At 40.7% G+C, this 20,728-nt stretch overlaps 1 non-coding gene across 1 annotated transcript; it reads right to left on the bottom strand.

The window, feature by feature from the left end:
• Positions 1-7,805: 7,805 nt before the first annotated feature.
• LOC142177746 (small nucleolar RNA R71) lies at positions 7,806-7,912 on the bottom strand. Its single transcript, XR_012706304.1, has one exon. It is a non-coding gene; the product is annotated as a small nucleolar RNA R71 (small nucleolar RNA).
• Positions 7,913-20,728: the final 12,816 nt, after the last annotated feature.

Here is a 20,728-nt window from a genome sequence, read left to right as displayed (position 1 = left end):
CACCTTAAATACACACTAACTAGGTGAAAAAATACATGGGGAAGCATGATTATTGATAAAAAATAAGCACAAAGGACTTACCTCAAGAAACCCCTCAAAAATGCTCTCAAGAAATCGCCAAACCCGAGCTCAAAATGTTGAAAATGAGCAAAAACCGCGAACACTTGCATTTAAGTGTTCTGTCCAGAAATCTCGCACCTGCGGTCCATAGTCGCACTTGCGACGCCGCACCTGCGGAATTTTCATTGCAAGTGCGGAAATGACTTAAGGGGATTGGGTCTGCATCTGCGAGCAATGGGCCGCACCTGCGGAATTTTTCCGCTTCTGCGATCCCTCACGCCCCGGTCCCTTCAGCTTCTGCACTCAATCTTCCGTATCGGCGGATGCGCAGATGCGGTTATACCCCCGCACCTACGACCTCTGGCCTCTTCCTTCCAAACCGCACCTGCGTCCCTTGGCTCGCTTCTGCGGGCTCGCACCTGCGGTCAGTGTTGCGCAGGTGTGATTACACTAGGTGCAGCAGCTGCAGTTATTCTTCCAAAACCAAATTTGATCCGTTAACCATCCGAAATATACCCGAGACCCCCGGGACCTCAACCCAATATACCAACAAGTCCTAAAAAATCATACAAACTTAGTCGAGCCCTCAAATCACATCAAACAACGCTAAAATCATGAATCACCCTCCAATTCAAACTTAAAGAATTTGAAACTTCAAAATTCTACAACCGATGCCGAAACCTATCAAACCACGTCCGATTGATCCCAAATTTTGCACACAAGTCATATTCAATATTACGGACCTACTCCAATATCCAGAATCAGAATTCGACCCAGATATCAAAAATTCCACTATCGGTCCAAAACTCCAAAAAAATGATTTTTCACCAATTCAAGCCTAAATACGCTACGGACCTTCAAAACACAATCCGGACACGCTCCTAAGTCCAAAATCACCTAACGGAGCTAACGGAACCAACAAAACTCCATTCCAAAGTCGTCTTCACATAGTTCCAACTACGGTCAAAATCCTAAGACTTAAGCTCCCGTTTTAGGGACTAAGTATCCCAAAACACTCTAAAAACTAAAACGAACCCTCCCGGCAAGTCACAATAGCAGAAAATAGATATGGGAGAAGCAGTAGATAGGGGATCGGGGATATTACTCTCAAAACGACCGGCCAGGTCGTTACATCCTTCCCCTCTAAAAATAATCATTCGTCCTCGAACGAGCATAAAGACATACCTGAAGTGGTGAAAATGTGAGGGTAACGACTGCGCATAACATGCTCGGTCTCCCAAGTCGCCTCCTCGACTGGCTATCCCCTCCAATGAACCTTCACAGAAGCAATGTTCTTTGATCTTAACTTTCTGAACTGCCTGTCTAAAATAGCCACTGGCTCCTCAACATAAGATATATCCTTGTCTAACTGGACTGAGCTGAAATCCAACACATGAGACAGATACCCATGATACTTCCGGAGCATAAAAACGTGGAATACCGGATGAACTCCTGCTAGACTAGGAGGCAAGGCAAGCTCATAAGCAACCTCCCCAACTCGACGCAACACCTCAAATGGACCAATGAACCTTGGGCTCAGCTTGCCCTTCTTTCCAAACCTCATAACGCCCTTCATAGGCGAAACCCGGAGCAAGACTCGCTCTCCAACCATGAATGCTACATCACGAACCTTCCGGTCCGCATAACTCTTCTGTCTGGACTGGGCTGTGCGAAGTCTATCCTGAATCACCTTCACTTTTTCCAAGGCATCCTGAACCAAGTCCGTACCCAGTAATCTGGCCTCGCCGGGCTCGAACCAACCCACTGGGGACCGACACCGCCTACCATATAGAGCCTCATACGGTGCCATCTGAATGCTGAACTGATAATTGTTGTTGTAAGCAAACTCCGCAAGTGGAAAAAACTGGTCCCAAGCACCCCCAAAATCTACCACACACGCACGAAGCATATCCTCTAATATTTGAATAGTGCGCTCGGACTGCCCGTCCGTCTGAGGGTGAAATGATGTGCTCAACTCAACCCGAGTACCCAACGCATGCTGTACAGCTCTCCAGAACCATGATGTAAACTATGTACCCCGGTCAGAGATAATTGATACCGGTACGCCATGAAACATGACGATCTCATGGATGTAGATTCGAGCTAGCTGCTCGGAAGAATAGGTAGTCATCACATGAATGAAATGATTCGACTTGGTCAGCCTATCCACAATCACCTAAATCAAACCTCCGCTGAGTCTGTGGGAGTTCAACAACGAAATCCATAGTGATCCGCTCCCATTTTCACTCCGGAAACTCTAACTTCTGAAGCAATCCACCTGGTTGCTGATGCTCATATTTTACCTACTGGCAATTCAGACATCAAGCCACATACTCTACTATGTTCTTCTTCATTCTCCTCTACCAGTAATGTTGTTTCAAGTCCTGATACATCTTTGCGGCACCCGGATGAATAGAGTACCGCGAACTGTAAGCCTCCTGGAGAATCAACTCACGCAAACCATCTACATTGGGCACACATAGCCTGCCCTACATCCTTAATGCACCATCATCTCCAATAGTGACCTCCTTAGCATCACCGTGCTGGACCGTGTCCTTAAGGACAAGCAGATGGGGGTCATCATACTGACGCTCCCTGATACGATCATAAAGAGAAGACCAAGATACCACATAAGCCAATACTCGACTCGGCTCAGAAATATCCAATATCACAAACTGGCTGGCTAAGGCATGAACATCCAATGCCAATGGCCTCTCTGCTGTTGGTAGATATGCTAAACTCCCCAAACTCTCTGCCCGGCAGCTCAAAGCATCGGCCACCACATTGGCCTTCTTAGGGTGGTACAAAATAGTGATATCATAATCCTTAAGCAGCTCCAACCACCTCCGCTGACGTAAGTTAAGATCTTTCTGCTTAAATAGATGCTGCAAACTCCGATGATCGGTGTAAATCTCACAAGGAACACCATACAAATAATGCCGCCATATCTTCAAGGCATGAACAATAGCTGCTAACTCAAGGTTGTGGATAGGATAGTTCTTTTCGTGCACCTTCAGCTGTCTAGACGCGTAGGCAATCACCCTACCGTCCTGCATCAACACCGCGCCAAGACCAATCTGCGATTCATCACAATATACTGTATAAGACCCCGAACCTGTAGGTAATACCAATACTGGGGCTGTAGTCAAAGCTGTCTTGAGCTTCTGAAAGCTCTCCTTACATTCCCATGTCCACCTGAACGGAGCACCCTTCTGGGTCAGCCTGGTCATAGGTGCTGCAATAGACGAGAAACCCTCTACAAATCGACGGTAATACCCTGCCAAACCAAGAAAACTCCGTATCTCTGTAGCTGAGGACGGTCTGGGCCAACTCTGCACTGCTTTAATCTTCCTCGGATCCACCTGGATCCCCTCACTCGATACTATATGATCCAAGAATGCCACTGAGTCCAGCCAAAACTCACACTTTGAAAATTTTGCATATAACTTCTTTTCTCTCAAGGTTTGAAGTGCAGTCCTCAGGTGCTGCTCATGATCCTCCCGACTACGGGAGTATACCAGGATGCCGTCAATAAACACAATGACGAATGAGTCAAGATAGGGCCGGGACACACTGTGCATCAAGTGCATAAAAACTGTTGAGGCATTGGTCAGCCCAAAAGACATCACAAGAAACTCATAGTGACCATATCTGGTCCTGAAAGCAGTCTTCGGGATATCTGGCTCCCGAATCTTCAACTGATGATAACCTGAACGTAAGTCAATCTTGGAAAACACTCTGGCACCCTGTAATTGATCAAATAAGTCATCAATACGAGGTAATGGATACTTGTTCTTCACTGTGACTTTATTCAACTAGCAGTAATCAATACACATCCGCATAGAACCATCCTTCTTCTTTACAAATAATACAGGAGCACCCCAAGGTGACACACTGGGCAATGAAGCCCTTATCAAGCAATTCCTGTAATTGCTCCTTCAACTCTTTTAACTCAGGAAGAGCCATACGATATGGAGTAATAAAGATGGGATGAGTGCCCGGCAACAAGTCAATGCCAAAATCAATATCTCTATCGGGCGGCATGCCCGGAAGATCAGCTGGAAACACATTTGAAAAGTTCCTCACTACTGGAACTGACTCAACTGTAGGGGTATCAATACTGACATCTCTCACATAAGCTAGATAGGCATCACACCCCTTCTCAACCATTCGTTGAGCTTTAAGAAAAGAAACAACTCTGCTGGGAGTATACTCTAAGGTACCTCTCCACTCTAATCGCGGTAAACCCGGCATAGCCAGCATCACAGTCTTAGCGTGACAATCAAGAATAGCATAACGGGGCGACAACCAGTCCATGCCCAAAATAATATCAAAGTCCACCATGCTGAGCAATAACAAATCGGCTCTGGTCTCAAAACCACTAAGAGCAATCAAACACGACCGATACACGCGGTCCACAACAAGAGAATCTCCCACATGAGTAGACACATAAATAGGGGAACTCAAAGAATCCCGAGATACGCCCAAATACGGGGCAAAATAAGAGGACACATAAGAATATGTAGAGCCCGGGTCAAATAATACCGATGCATCTCTATGACAGACCGGAAGAATACCTGTAATGACAGAATCGGAAGCAACAACCTCAGTACGAGCATGAAGGGCATAGTATCTGGCCTGGCCTCCCTCTCTAGGGCAACCTCTACCTCCCCGACCTCCACCTGTAGCTGGCTGAGCAGGTGGGGTGGCAGCTGGTGCTGTAATAATAGCCTGGGAACCCTATAGAGCACGTTGTGGCTGAGAAGTATATGGAGGTGCACCCCTCCTAATCTTAGGGCAATCCCTCACTACATGGTGAGTGTCACCACACTCAAAACAAGCTCTCGGAGGTCATGGCTATTGTGACTGGCTCGGGCCAGGTCTGCTAGACTGGCCACTAGGAACACCCCGTACAGGAGGCACACTAGATATTGTCTGTGCGTAATAAGGCTCATGGGGTCTAGAAGGAGCTGGAACACCGCTGGCGGCTGGAAGAGCTAAATGAACGGGGCGGCTCACATAACCCCTACCATGGCGAGCTGCTGGAGCACGAGCTCCAGAATAATAACCAGCCTCTCGAGACCTCTTGACCTCCTTCTCCTCTCTAACCCGGGCAAACACATGCCCTCAAATCTCCTGGCAATACTCACAACCTGCTGATAAGAACTATCCATCTCCAATTCCCTGGCCATACTACTCCGGATGCTGGGATGGAGTCCCTCAATAAACCGTCGAACCCTCTCTCGAACTGTGGCAACTAAGGCCGGTGCATGTCGGGCCAAATCACTGAAGCGGAGTGCATACTGTGACACAGTCATAGCACCCTGGCGCAGCTGCTCAAACTCCGTGCGCCATGAGTCTCTGAGGCTCTGAGGGACATATTCTCTCAAAAACATGTCCGAGAACTGAGTCCATGTAAGCGAAGCTGCCTCAGCCGGACTACTCAACTCATAAGCACGGTACCACTGATAGGCTGCTCCTCTAAGATGGAATGTAGTAAAAGAAACCCCGCTCGTCTCCGCTACGCCCATAGTACGGAGAATACGATGACACTCCTCCAAAAAACCCTGAGCATCATCTGTAGCCAATCCGCTGAAGGTAGGTGGGTGGTACTTCTTGTACCTCTTAAGTCTGAGCTGCTCCACCTCAAAAGTTGCTGCCCTAACCTCAAGTTGAGCTGGAGCTACCGGCTGCATTGGTACAACCTCTGGAACCTGGTCGACCTGAACCCGCTGCTCTGGAGTACCGCCGACGGGAGTCTGTGCTCCTCCCCCGGCCTGAGATGTGGTAGGAGCAAGTAGAATCAATCCAGCCTGAGCTAAGGTTCTGAACATGCTCAGAAACTGGGCTAGAGTCTCTTGGAGGGCTGGTGCAGAAACAGGTACCTCAGGTGCCTACCCTCCAACTAGAGCTACTGGTGGCTCCTTTGTAGCAGCTCGTGCGGGTGCTCTGGCTGCACCACGTGGACATCCTCAGCCTCTACCCCAGCCTCTCGCAGCTCTAGCAGGGACCGCAAGTGTCTGGTCATCTGGTCCGCTTGTACGTGTCCTCACCATCCGTAAGAGAATAGAATACAGAAGTTTAGAATCTTTGAAGTCAACAATTTTTGCACAAAGAGGAATCAAAGTAGTGAAATTTTCTTAACAGTTCCATAGCCTCCCAAAGATAAGTATAGACGTCTCTGTACCGATCCGCGAGACTCTATTAAACCGGTTTGTGACTCACGACACCTATGAACCTAGAGCTCTGATACCAACTTGTCACGACCCAATTTCCCCTCCGTGTGACGTCGTGACGGCACCTATTCTCTACAACTCGGTAATTCTAACATTTTTGCGGAATAGTGAAATAAAAATATAAATTTAACCAACTATTCAAAAACACACAACAAATCCTAAAACCCGAAACATCGTGAATCACAAACTACAGAAGGAAAAACCTAGTGTCTTTATACATTAGAATATAACAAGGAAAATACAGAAGATAATGGACATGAGAAGAGTAGACGGGGACTCCGAGGTCTGCGGACGCGACAGATATACCTTGAAGTCTCCAAAGTTGTCCCGGCTCACTGATAGTGCGGTTGATAAGGTGCACCTGGATCTGCACACGAAAATAATGTGGAGAGAGTAGCATGAGTACACCACAATCAGTACCCAGTAAGTGCCAAGCCTAACCTCGGTCGAGTAGTGACGATGTCAGGTCAGGGTCCTACTGGAAAATATATAATAAAAATAATATAGAGTGTAATACCGCACTAAAATAAAGGCTGAAATTTAACAACAAAGAAATCATAGAAGGTAACAACTCAGTACACAGAAACACAATAGGGGATCTCCCGAGATACCGTCTCGTAGTCCCAAACGTAAATATGCAGGGGGATCTCCCGGAATACAGTTCCGTAGTCCCAAAGTAAATATGCAAGACATGGGGATCTCCCGGAATACCGTTCCGTAGTCCCAAAGTAAATATGCAGTACATGGGGGGATCTCCCGGAATACCATTTCGTAGTCCCAAAGTAAATATGCAATACATGGCGATCTCCCGGAATACTGTTCCGTAGTCCCAAAGTAAATATGCAGTACAGGGGGATCTTTCGGAATACCGTTTCGTAGTCCCAAAGTAAATATGCAGTACAGGGGGATCTCTCGGTCTACCGTTCCGTAGTCCCAAAGTAAATATGCAGCGCGAACGATAGAAACACAACTACATCATGAAATTCTTATGATTTAGACTAATTACCAGTCAGGGAAGAAGCAAGAAATTCTCTAAGCATGCTGCATATCGAACAAGACATAGATGATGTAATAGAAAATCCAAACAACAGAAACAATGCGAATGACCCGAATAATCAGGGTGTGGTGCCTCTTGTTCCAGAAGCAACATTATATGATTGGGCACAACCCACCGCTGAAAATCTAGCAATCGCAATTGCAGTCCCTCAGATATAAGCAGAATCATTTCAAATCACAAACAACATGCTACATTTGTTGCAGAACAAGGGAGTATTCTCAGGGTCTTACATTGAAGATCCTCAGCAGCATCTGAAAAATCTCCTGTCGATATGTGTCGCGCAAAGGCAACCTAATGTGACACCGGAAGCAATAAAGCTATTATTGTTTCCATTCTTGGTAACAAGAGATGCTCAGACTTGGCTTAATTCACTCCCCATAAACTCCATCACTACTTGGGAGGAATTAGTCAAGCAATTTTTGGACAAGTTCTACCCATCCAATAAGACTGCCAAACAAATTAATGAGATATTGAGCTTCAAGCAGAGACCAACAGAAACACTACAAGAGACGTGGGAGAGGTTCAAGGGTATGCTGGTTAAGTGTCCACATCATGGCATTCCAGATCAGATGTTGGGGCAGAGGTTCTACATGGGATTGGCAGACAACTTAAAGGCCAATGTTGATGCTTCAGCAGGTGGAGCATTTTTGAGCAAATCATTCAGAGAATGCAAGATCCTACTTGATAAAATGGCTCAAAACTCAGGATGGATGACAAGAGACTCTACGATCACTCTTGTAGTTCACTCAGTGGCTTTGGACCTAAACAACTCCATATCCAAAAATATGGCCACTCTGATGACACAAATGAGTATCCTCACCAAAAAGATCGATGAATCAAGCCAGAAGCAGCAGGTACACATAGTTGATGCAACTAATGGGGGCTTATGTACACCATGCATTAACTAACCATATGCATGCTCTTGGAGTGCGGAAAGTGACAACCAGCACTATCAGGAAGATATGAACTATATGGCCTACTATGGAGGACAAAGGCAAGATGGTCAGAATTGGGGGCAACAGAATCAGCAATACAGACCAGCACAGCAATAGTACAATAATAACAGCAATCCTGGAGCTATGCTGCCACAGGGTCAAATTGTGTCGTACCAAAGGCAACAGGGATACAACCAGCAAAATCAACAGCTAGCTTATTAACATCCTCAACAACAACAAATAGTGAGACAAGAAGATGGGTTGTCTGAAATTAAAGGAATGCTGCAATAACTTATTGGGTCTAATGGAAAAATGAAAGAGAGAGTGGATGCACATGAATCAGCGATAAAAGGCATTGAGATTCAACTAGGACAGATATCAATGGCTCTGAATAATCGCCCCCAAGGGACGTTACCGGCAGACACACAAGTCAATCCAAAAGAGCAGGGCCCGAAACAGCTTATGGCAATGAGTCTAAGAAATGGCAGAGACCTAGATCTAGAGTAAGAAATTGCTCGTGAAAGCCGACCAACTGAAACACTTGTGCCAGTACACATTGAGGTAGATGATTCAATAGGGTTAACTGAGGTGATGATACAACATGCACAAGAGAGCACAATCAAAGAAAAAGAGGTTGTGAGGGAGATTGAGGTAGCACAAGAAACAACAGTAGAAGCAGTGCCTGAGCAGGATAAGACTCAAATCACAGGAAGGAAGTGACCTCCAACACCATTCCCATAGAGATTGGCCAAATATCAGAATGCTGAGCAGTATAAGAAATTCATGGAGATGTTGAAACAAATCCAGGTAAATATTCCACTGATTGACGCCTTGAGGGAGATGCCTGGGTATGCCAAAATGATGAAGGATTTGATGTCTCGCAAGTTAGACTTCCAAGACTTGGCCACTGTTACCCTAACCCGGACTTGTATTGTTGTCGTGACGAGACCCATAGCTGAGAAGTTGTCAGACCCAGGGAGTTTCACAATCCCATGCACAATAGGCAGCTATGTTTTTTGCTAAAGCATTGTGTGATTTGGGGGCAAGCATAAACTTGATGCCCTTGGCTATCTACAAAAGGTTAGGCATTGGAAGAGCAAGACCCACATCCATGTTACTACAGCTAACCGACCGGACAGTGAAGAGGCCATTAAGTATCCTTGATGATGTACTAGTGCAGGTTGGAAAGTTTATGTTTCCAGTAGATTTTGTCATTTTGGACTGCCGGTTTGACGAGGAGATTCCCATAATTTTGGGAAGACCATTCTTGGCCACTAGGAGAGCTCTAATTGATTGTGAAACTGGAGAGCTAAAAATGAGACTGAACGATGAAGAGATAACGTTCAATGTCCAGAAGGCTATGAGGCGACCAAGTGAATTTGCTAACTGCTCTCTGATAGAAGCTGTGGATGTAATTCTGGAGTAGGAAGATGAGGCTCTGAATGCTAAATACCCCCTAGCAGCCTATCTCATGAACTTAGAAGAAGTAAATGGATAGGAATTGGCAGAGTGGGTGCTGGCTCTTGAAGGCCAAGGGTTATGGAAAAGAGAGCTCGAATTTGAATCTTTGCACTTAGAAGAAAGAAAACCCCCTCCAGCTAAGCCATCGATCGAAGAGCCACCACAGTTGGAACTGAAACCGCTACCACCTCACCTCAGGTATGCTTTCTTAGGACCTAACTCGACTTTACCTGTTATTATCTCATCTGGTTTGTTAAGTGTGCAGGAAAAACAGCTTTTGCAGGTATTAATAGAGTGCAAAACTACAATTTGGTGGACCATTGCAGACATTTAGGGTATCAGCCCGGCCTTCTGTATGCATAAGATTTTACTAGAAGATGGCCACAAACCTTCTAGATAACATCAAAGAAGGCTGAACCCCAACATGAAAGAAGTCGTGAAAAAGGAGGTGATAAAGTGGTTAGATGCGGGAATCATTTTCCCCATCTCCGACAGCAATTGGATTATCCCAGTTCAATGTGTACCAAAGAAAGGTGGAATGACTGTTGTGCAAAACGAGAACAATGAGCTAATCTCAACAAGAACAGTTACGGGATGGTGAATTTATATGGACTACAGAAGATTGAATAAGGCCACCCGAAAAGACTATTTTCCCTTGCTGTTCATTAATCAGATGCTAGATAGATTGGCTGGGAGGTCCTACTTCTGCTTTCTGGATGGATACTCGGGGTATAATCAGATCTCTATTGCCCTGGAAGATAGAGAGAAAATGTCATTCACCTGTCCAAATGGCGTCTACGCTTTCCGGAGAATGTCGTTCGGCCTATGCAATGCACCCGCCACATTTCAAAGGTGCATGATGGCCATCTTCACAGATATGGTAGAAGACATAATGGAGGTCTTCATGGATGATTTCTCAGTGGTGGGAGACTCATTCAATGATTGCCTAAAGAATCTAAAAAGAGTGTTAAAAAGATGTGTGGAGACTAATCCGGTGCTCCATTGGGAAAGTGCCACTTCATGGTACATGAAGGTATAGTCTTGGGGCACCTAGTGTCAAGTAAGGGCATTGAGGTGGATCGTGCAAAGGTTGATGTGATAGAAAAGCTACCACCACCCACTTTCATCAAAGCAATAAGAAGTTTCATTGGCCACGCCGGTTTCTACAGACGGTTTATAAAAGATTTTTCCAAAATTGCTAACCCCTTGTGTAAACTGCTTGAAAAAGATCACCATTTTGTGTTTTCTGATGACTACAGGGTAGCATTTGAGGAGTTGAAGAAGAAACTGGTGACTGCGCCAATCATAGTGGCCCCCGACTGGGGAAAACCTTTTGAGCTGATGTGCGATGCAAGCGACTATGTTGTGAGAGCAGTTCATGGGCAGCAAAAAGACAAAGTCATGCATCCGATCTACTATGCAAGTAGAACCTTGAGCGGCACCCAACTAAACTACACAGTGACAGAGAAAGAGATGCTAGTTGTGGTGTTCGCATTTGATAAATCCAGGTCATACCTGATAGGCTCAAAGGTAATTGTTTACACTGACCATGCTGCCCTCAGGTACCTAATTGAGAAAAAAAGAGTCAAAGTCGCGCCTAATTCGATGGGTGCTATTGCTACAAGAGTTCGACTTGGAAATCCGGGACCGAAAGGGAACAGAAAACCAAGTTGTTGATCATTTATCCAGGCTTGAAGGAGCAGAAAAGAAGGTTGAGGTGGAGGAGATCATGGAGACTTTCCCAGATGAACAACTCTTAGCAACGAGCCTCGAGGCTACACCATGGTATGCAGATATAGCAAATTACCTAGCAAGCGGTATTGTTCCCTATAACTTGTCTTCCGTGCAAAAGAAAAACTTTTTTCGTGATTTTCACATGTATTTCTAGGATGAACCATATTTGTTCAGGATTTGTCTTGATAACATGATCCGGAGATGCATTCCCGAGATAGAGAGTAGAAACCACTGGGCTATGAATTGAATTGCAGCGATATCTCTTAACTTTATTATGCCTTGAGAATAGTGAGTACTCTGGTTGTGACACTTAGGCTCAATGTTAGACTCTAGTATAAATACCTTAAATCGTATAATCTTAACTTTGGTTAACTGCTTTGACTAGAGTGTCTTGATAAAACCAATCCTGAGTGAGTTATGTTCCATGTCTATGTGAGGTTTGCATGTATTTTGTGCATTGCAATTGATGTCTAGAACTTGCCCCGTGTGTGCGCGAAGCAAAATAGTAGTCTTGTTCAGTCTGGGAAGTGATATAGGCGTTTCTTTGTTGAGCCAGATGTATATAGTTTGCCCGCCTAAATGTCATATAACGTAGTTAACCCCTTTGAGCCTGTAATCCTGTTTCTTTGGTAACCACATTACAAGCCTTACCCTTTGTTTGAATTGACCATATATTTGAACCTTGTCACCTCTCATGAGCACTTCAATTGTGATGAATCATGTAAAAATTAAAGTGTGGGGTGGTGGTTTGACTTTTGAGTGGAACAAATGGAATAAGGAGAAAGGTGCACCGTTTTGAAAAGAAAAAATATATATATAAATAAAAGCCACTTGGATTGAAAGAAAAAGAAAAAAAATATACATATAGTTGTATTGTATGAAAAATAATTCTTGATGGTGGTGGCTAGGGATGTAATTGTGCTTAAAGGAGTATGGGGTAATATACATTGAAGTAAAGGTGGAGTTTTGGTTTGACATAAATATGGGCTTGAGTGTTAAAGTATACGTATTAAAGTGCTTAAGGGAGGTGTAGTCACTCATTTCCAAATGTATCCTACCCGACCCGCAGCCTACATTACAACCAATTAAAGTCATACTTGATCCTAGACTGAATGAGCTCGATTAGTAAAGTATTACACTACGAGCAAGCCTATGGTGCATCATTTATGTCATGTGAATGTTATTTCTGAGAACGAGTGAATTCTTCCTATCTTGAGTTCCTATGGTCTTAAAATTTATTGTGTGTGGAACTACTCTTTTTTATTGTGTGAGGGCACGTGATTCATGATGGAAAGGTAATGTCATTGACCTCCATGTTAGAGTAAGTAAGTGAATTGTGAATAATGCATGGTATTTGTGAGTCAAATCTTGAGGTGAGGATGTTACACCTTTGTGCTTAGTATATTTTAAAGATTCTTGGTGTGCCGAGTTAAGGGAATTGCTTAAAAAGGTCATGCCTATAAGTGTAGTTTGATTGCTCGAGGACGAGCAATGTTTAAGTGTGGGGTATTGATGTGTGGCTATAATTTCATATTTTAGTACATTATTTACCTTATATTTTATGTGCTTTAATGTTAAACTACACTTTATTTATGCGTAATGGAGTCTATTTTATGTGTAGGTACATTGGAGATGAAAGTAAAGCAAAAGAAATATTTAAAGTCTAAAGCGTGCTCGAAAACAGTTGAAAAAAAGAAAGAAATAAGTGAGCAATGGAAAAATAAGAAAGTTGGCGAAGCGAGTTATTGAGCTCGCGTTAGAGCTGTCGAGGTGAACCTTTGAGCTCACGAGGGAGTATGTGACGCGAGGTATGAGGCGAGGTTGAGCTCGCGTGGAGGCAGGCATCGCATGGTCTAGGGTGAGGTTAATCTCGCGTTTTACCTCGCGAGGCACGGTCCGAGGCGAGCATTATCCGGATTTTGAAGGCTTATTCTGTCCCCCTGTTTAACTAGGACTAGGGCTATGTCGTTTAGGTCTTTTCCTAAATGTATAAATAGACATTAAACACCACTTTTGAAGGAGTTTTTGCGACCGGAGGCAAGAATAGCTCGTGGAACACCAGTTGGAAGATAGAATCATCGATTTCTACATTCCTTCATCTTTACTTTATAATTTATTTATGCAAAATACTTGGGATATTATTACTACGAGTATGAGTATCTAAACTCCTAATCTAGGGTTTTGATGGAACCTATTGGAGGATGATTTTCCCGTTACGTTAATATAGATTTGTCGTAGTTTTTCTCTATTTGTTCAACTACGTTTATATTATGGTTGGTTGAAAAGCTCTCAATCGATTGTGCCTATTTAATGTGTATTACTCGGAAGAGAGTGCATATTTAGGTAGTTGTTGAATACCATCACTCCTAACGTATATGAGGGATCAATACAGAGGGTTTAAAGGTGGGATTAGGAATAACGAAACCTTGGTGCGATCCGAGTGAGCCGTATCTTAGTGCTAGCTAGCGTAATTTGGAAGAATATGTCTAGTAAATTATGGTAGTTACTCGGGAGAGAATTACGATACTCAGAGAGCTCATGATCGGTAGAGAAAACTTAGGCAAATTTATAGGAAACATAGCGGAAAGGATTCCGACAATAGAGGAAATCAGAACCTTAGATCATTCCAATTCTTGTTTACAACCTGTTCGTAGTTAGTTATTAGTTACTGCATTTTCATTACGTGATATTTGGTTAGTAAACATCTAATTTGTTATTTAAATATTTCTGAATATTAATTGCGTGAATTTGTACGAGTATAGGTTAATTCCCCGTAGGATTCAACTCCGCACTTGTTAACCGAAATTAAGGCTGGCAAGTGGGCCGGTCCAGTCCCGGGACTGGCCCGGGACCGTGGGCCAAACGGGCCAAACGGCTAAACAGGCCAGGACCGTTTGGTCCGGTTTTAGCGGGCCTGGTCCGGTCTCGTGGGCCGGTCCTATGATTTGGGCCCGTCAGGCCCGGGATCGTTTGGTCCGCCAGGGCCCGGGACCGGCCCGGTCCCTTAGCGGGCCCAACGGCTATTTTTTTTTTAAAAAAAAAAGCCGTTAGGCTGTCAAAAATAGTCGTTGGCTATTTATGAAATAGCCATTTAACCCCTCAACTTTGTTTTAATCCCAAACTTTTTATAATTATACTTTTTCCCTATTTTCAACTATAATTACCCTATCATTATTTCATTTTTTCTTACAAAATCATCAATCTATCACAATCTCTCTCTAATTTACTTCTATAATTGCTACTATTGCTTACTTTATTGTTACAATTTGTGAAACAATTGTGAAGTTGGTGAATTGAAGTCTTCAATGATAATCAATTTCCAACAAGTTGTTCGTCAATTCGATAAACTCGTTCCAACTCTTAAGTTTTAATATTATAATTTTATTTGTTTTATTTACTTTGCTTGATTAATTAAGATGGCTTATTCCTTAAAAAATATGTTTAGTAAAAATAAGGGAAAATCGAAGAGTGGTGAATCTAGTGGCCAATATGTTCCTCCTCCACTTCCCCCGGCTCCCCGACCCAAACATGTTACCCGTCCTACACGTCCTATTCTTGATAGCGATAATAGTTTATTACAATTTACCAAGAGTCAATTTTGCCATAATATTGCACCCGGTAAACAATTAAACTATGAATATATGAATGCTCTTTATGGTAATCCAACTATTGATGAAAATGATGATGAAGAAATAGATTTTGATGAAACGCAACCGAATGATGATACACCCACTAGTCCTGCTTCTGAAGTTAACCCAACTAATAATAATCTAGATGATCCCCCGTCTGACCCTCCTATTAGTGCCCCTACTTTTTCTAGACAACCTCCTAAACGGGCAGAAACATCTCTTGTTTGGCAATTTTTTACTCAACTAAGAGAAAAAAATAGGGCTAAGTGTAAAACTTGTGGCAAAGAGTTAGTTTTTCAATATGTTGGAAGTCGGGGGGGACGGGAAGTTTGACTAGACACATATTGCTACACCCTCAAGATAAAGCTAGATATTTTCGTATGAAAGATTTGGCTGAGGGGACAAGTGCACCTAGTCAGGCTGACCTTAGTACCGGGTCAAATCAATTTCAACCGGGAATTAACACTGTTACCGGTGGTATTTTATATTATGATCCAAAAAAAGATCGGGAAGAATTGGCAAAAATGGTCACTGTTATGTGCTTACCCTATAGTTTTCCTTCTAACCCCCACTTTGTGCATTATATTAGAAAAATTTATAATCCTACTTATAAAGGTTTTCCTCGCACAACCGTAAAGAGTGATATTTATAAATATAAACATGAATATGAACAATATTTGCGCTATTTATTTACTCATATAAATTGTCGTCTTGCTATTACAACTGATATTGGTAGAAGTGGTAATGACTGTGATTACCTTACTATTACCAGTCATTGGATTGATGAGCATTGGATAATGCAAAAGCGCATTATTGCTTATAGAATAATTAATTCACGTCACACAGGGCAGTTTATTTCTAGCACGATTGCGGATATTTGTAGATATTTTTGCATTAGTGATAAAATAATGTCAGTTTCAATGGATAATGCTACTAGTAACACAAATGCTGTAGCCTTGCTTACCACTATACTAAGTCCTGTATTTAGTAACATTTTTCATGTTAGATGTATTTGTCATATTTACCATTTAATTGTGGGTGATGGTATGCGAATTTTAAATGTTGAAATTGAAAAGGTTAAAATGGCTCTTAATTGGCTTTTTTATTCAAACCGTAGAAGTAGACTTAGAGAATATTTTAAAAGATGCGATGAATTTGGCCTAAGAGAAAGAAAGGTTCCTAAACCTTGTCCAACTAGATGGAATTACATGTATAAAAGTTTAGTTGTTGCATATGAATATAGAAACCCCATAAACTCAACGTTTAATGCTCATGTAAGTGATGATGATGAGCACCTTACAAATGCGGATTGGGCTAATGTTAAAATGCTTGTAGATTTTTTAGAAAAATTCCATATTGCTACAAATGAATTTTTTGGGCAATATTATCCTACTATTTCTAACTGTTTAGTTTATATTGCAGAACTTGCAAATTTATTTGATCATTTTTCAGAGGATGGGGAAATTTATCAACTTGCTATTGATTCCATGAGAAAAAAGTTTAAAAAATATTTTTTCCCTATTCCCCCTATTTATGGTATTGCTGCATTGTTAAATCCTACTATGAAATTAGGAGGTCCTCAATTTTGGTATGAAACTATTTATAATGGTTTAGCACTTGAAGATGAGGAGTTGTCTAAACTTCCGAACGCAATAGCCTCAATTAAAATAAATGTTCAAACTATTTATAATGCTTATCAAGTTGCATTAGATTATGCTAGACCAAATGTTCCAACTCCTTCTTCTTCTAGTTCTCAATCATCTAAAAGAACTGCAGGAGTAAGAGCACTTAGTGCTTGGGCAGGGTTTAGGGGTTCTCAAGGTTCTAGTACTAGTGATTTTTCACAACTAAATGAGCTTGAAGTTTATTTGTCACAGGAAATTGAGGAAGTGAATCCCGACGGCTCCTTTAATATTTTGGAGTGGTGGAAGGACAAAGGAAAATACTTTCCGATTCTTTCAAGGATGGCCCGAGATATTTTAACTATTCAAGCTTCAACAGTGGCATCAGAGAGCGCTTTCAGTCAAGCAAGACTTCAACTCGGTTATTATAGAGCGTCTCTGAGGGAGAGCTTGGAAAAATCAGTACTTTTCAGAGATTGGATCCGTTAGGAAAGAAGAAATTTTGGACTTGCTGAATCACAACCAGAGGTAGACGAAGCTTACGAAGAAATGCTAGCTGAACTTGCGGAGGATAATGCTTCGCCTGGAAGCAGTGATGAGCAAGCTTTATTTCCGCCACCACCAACGGAAATTCCTCCGGACCTTGAAGGATTTATGAAATTTGTAAGAGATACCATGTAAATTAATATGTAACTTGTATTTTGGCACATCTTGATTAGTTTTTTTTCTTCTCAATGGTGGTATTAGCACCTTGTTGTGCTCATTCCATAGGGGGGAGGAAGACTAAGAAAGATATTGCCATAATTTTTAATGCTATAATAAAAATATAACGCATTGATCTGAATATCTCTTTATAATATTTTTGTCTTTTTATATATCTTAAGCTATATATATATAGTATAATATAGTATAGTATAGTATATATATATATATATATATATATATATATATATATATATATATATATATATATATATATACTATACTATAGTCTATACTATATATACATCTCATAAGATATATAAGCTATATTCGATATACATATATATATAAGCCTATATATATACTATCGAATACGGCTTATATACTATAGTATAGTATAGTATAGTATATATATACTATATATATATACTATATATATAACTTAAGATATATAAACTATATTCGATATACTATATATACATCTTAAGATATATTATATATACTATACTATATATACATCTTAAGATATACTATATATACTATACTATACTATATATACATCTTAAGATATACTATATATACATAGTATACTAGATATACTAGATATATATATATATAGTAGATATACATGTATATATAGTATATCTTAAGATGTATATATAGTATATAAATCGCATATAGCTTATATATAGTAAGATGTATATATATGGTAACTCTATTAAAACATCTTGAGGAGTAGGACGATTGTAATAATAAGTCTGCATTCTAGGTTTATCAGCATATCTGCTATCTGCACACTTATTATTCTTCTTGGGGTAACTTCTGAAATATGTTTCTGAAATATGGATTTAGGAGAAACTAGTATGAAAAATACTAGATTGGAAGAGGTAGATATACCTCAAAACCTTGATTTGTTAAACAAATGGACTATTCCTAAAGTCCCTATTAGAACAATCTATGATTATGGATGGTTTGATAAACTCTCTTATAAACAACTTGTTAAAAGAAATGAGCAATCTTTAGCTTTAAATTCGTCTGAACAGACTATTCGTGTGTTAAACAAGCATGATGTAGATGTTTATAAACACCAGTATAATTATTTGCATATTGGTATGGTTCAAATTGCTTTTAAGCCTTTAACCCTTAAAGGGTTACCAGAGACATTTTTGCCTGCTCTCAGAGATGCCAGAAATTTGAATTTTAGACAGTCTCTGATGGGTTCTATTGAATCTACTGTCGCCTATGGCCCAGTATATTTTAATACTCAACCCAATTTGCAATTATCTTTATCTGATGTTAATATACTTGATGCATTAACATTAAACGTGAAAACGCATGGTTATAATTATGCGCCTGGTTCTGAATTGATATGTTTATCGTATAGAATTTATTTTAAATTACTATCTATGTTAAACCCCAGATGTAAATTATATGATACATCTGATCAGACTATTCTAGTGAAAACGAATTTTGCAAAGTCTAAGGTCACCACGAGGAGACCTATTAAGTGGGAAGAAATTAATTTTCCAACCACATGGACTTTGGATTCGGTTATATCCCCCAGTCAGATAACTGATGCTGTCAGTAATACTGAGTATTCTCATATTACTCAAAATCCGGATGGTAGGATTTGCATTCAGTTTGACGATAATAGTTCCACTTATAGTAGACAGTCATTTTCTAATAATAGACTGTTGCCTACTATTAGTTCTAGTTATAATAGACATTCCTTTACTAGTCGTAGACTGTTGCCTGATATTCAACACATTTCTCCTGTTGAGCCAGTCTATGGACCAGCTAGAAATCGTGCTGCATCTTTACACACAATTTCTACTAAAGTAGGTGATAAGCCAGTCGAAAGGGTTAAGATTAACCCCAAGACAAATATTGTTCAGGATAATGATAATATTTCTGATAAGGATATTCCTTCTGCGTCCGAAATGGATTTTGACCCAAATGATACTTAATGATTTCACACCAAATTGATTTTAGTCCAGGGTCACAGGCTAGAGGTTATATTCAAAAAGAATTTTTCTCTGATAAATGGAACCAGTTTAAAACTTGGTTTTTTGATACTTATAGTAAAGAGGATTTAAATAATATTTTCCAAGAATTTTATGAAACTTGTGCTTTACATAATCAAATTATGTATTTTGTTCCTTGGTTTATAACCACATATTTACCACTTTTTATAAAAGTTTTGGAAAGATCTTATAAAGACGGGAATGGCAATATTACTAAAGCGATTTACCCTCCTCAATCATCTTTTGTTTTACCTAATAATATAGGTATTACTTTTACTGCATTTCAAAAATTTATTGATGAAGATGTTGCCGCAGTCAGCATCACAGAAATTAATAAACTAATTTCTCAAAATAATTATTTGAGTTTATATGTTAAAGTTTTGGGTGAAAACGTTAGTTTTCTTAATAAAAAACTTGATGATTTAACAGTCTTGATTAAGGATATGAATACTAAAAAGACTTTGACTGATATTGCCTCTTCTTCAGGAAGCAAATCAGAACCTCAAATTGTTCTTACTCATATTCAAAGACCCCCTGATATTCAGGATTTTAAATTTAAATCTTTTGGTGACTTAGAAAAACTTCTTGATAAAAAGTTATCCAGTTTGAATATCAAACCCATTGATTTATCAAATGATGTTGCTGATAAATTAGATTCTACTTTTGACTATAAAAAGGATATTTTGTCAGAGTTTAATAAACTCAGAAGTTACCCCAAGAAGAATAATAAGTTTGCAGATAGCAGATATGCTGATAAACCTAGAATGCAGACTTATTATTACAATCGTCCTACTCCTCAAGATGTTTTAATAGAGGAACGTGATTGGAATCAGACTAATACATCTTACAGTGGTTTCGAAATTTACGAATGGAATCTTGATGGTTTGACTGATAGGCAGTTAACTATTCTAGTACATAGAATGCTTATGTATGCAACTATCTGTAAAAGTGTGAAGAATACAGATAGGAATATTTGCAGAATGATTGTTGCAGGTTTTACTGGCCAACTTCGTGGCTGGTGGGACAATTATTTGACTGTCGATGAAAGGGCAATGGTTATTAATGCCAAAGCCACTGAGGATGGAATTGATAACTTAGGCATGGCTCTAGTAGCAAATAGAGAAGATGCTGTTTACACTCTTATTCTTACTATATTAGAACACTTCAATGGTAGATTTACCAACCAAAATGAGACTGTCCGTACCCTCCTTAATAGCCTTAGATGTAAGACTTTAAGTGATTTTAGGTGGTATAAAGACACATTTATG

Source organism: Nicotiana tabacum, chromosome 23 (genome assembly GCF_000715075.1).
Source record: "Nicotiana tabacum cultivar K326 chromosome 23, ASM71507v2, whole genome shotgun sequence".
NCBI lineage: Eukaryota > Viridiplantae > Streptophyta > Magnoliopsida > Solanales > Solanaceae > Nicotiana > Nicotiana tabacum.
Note: the sequence above shows the minus strand (reverse complement) of the source record. Positions and strands in the feature narration are given on the sequence as shown.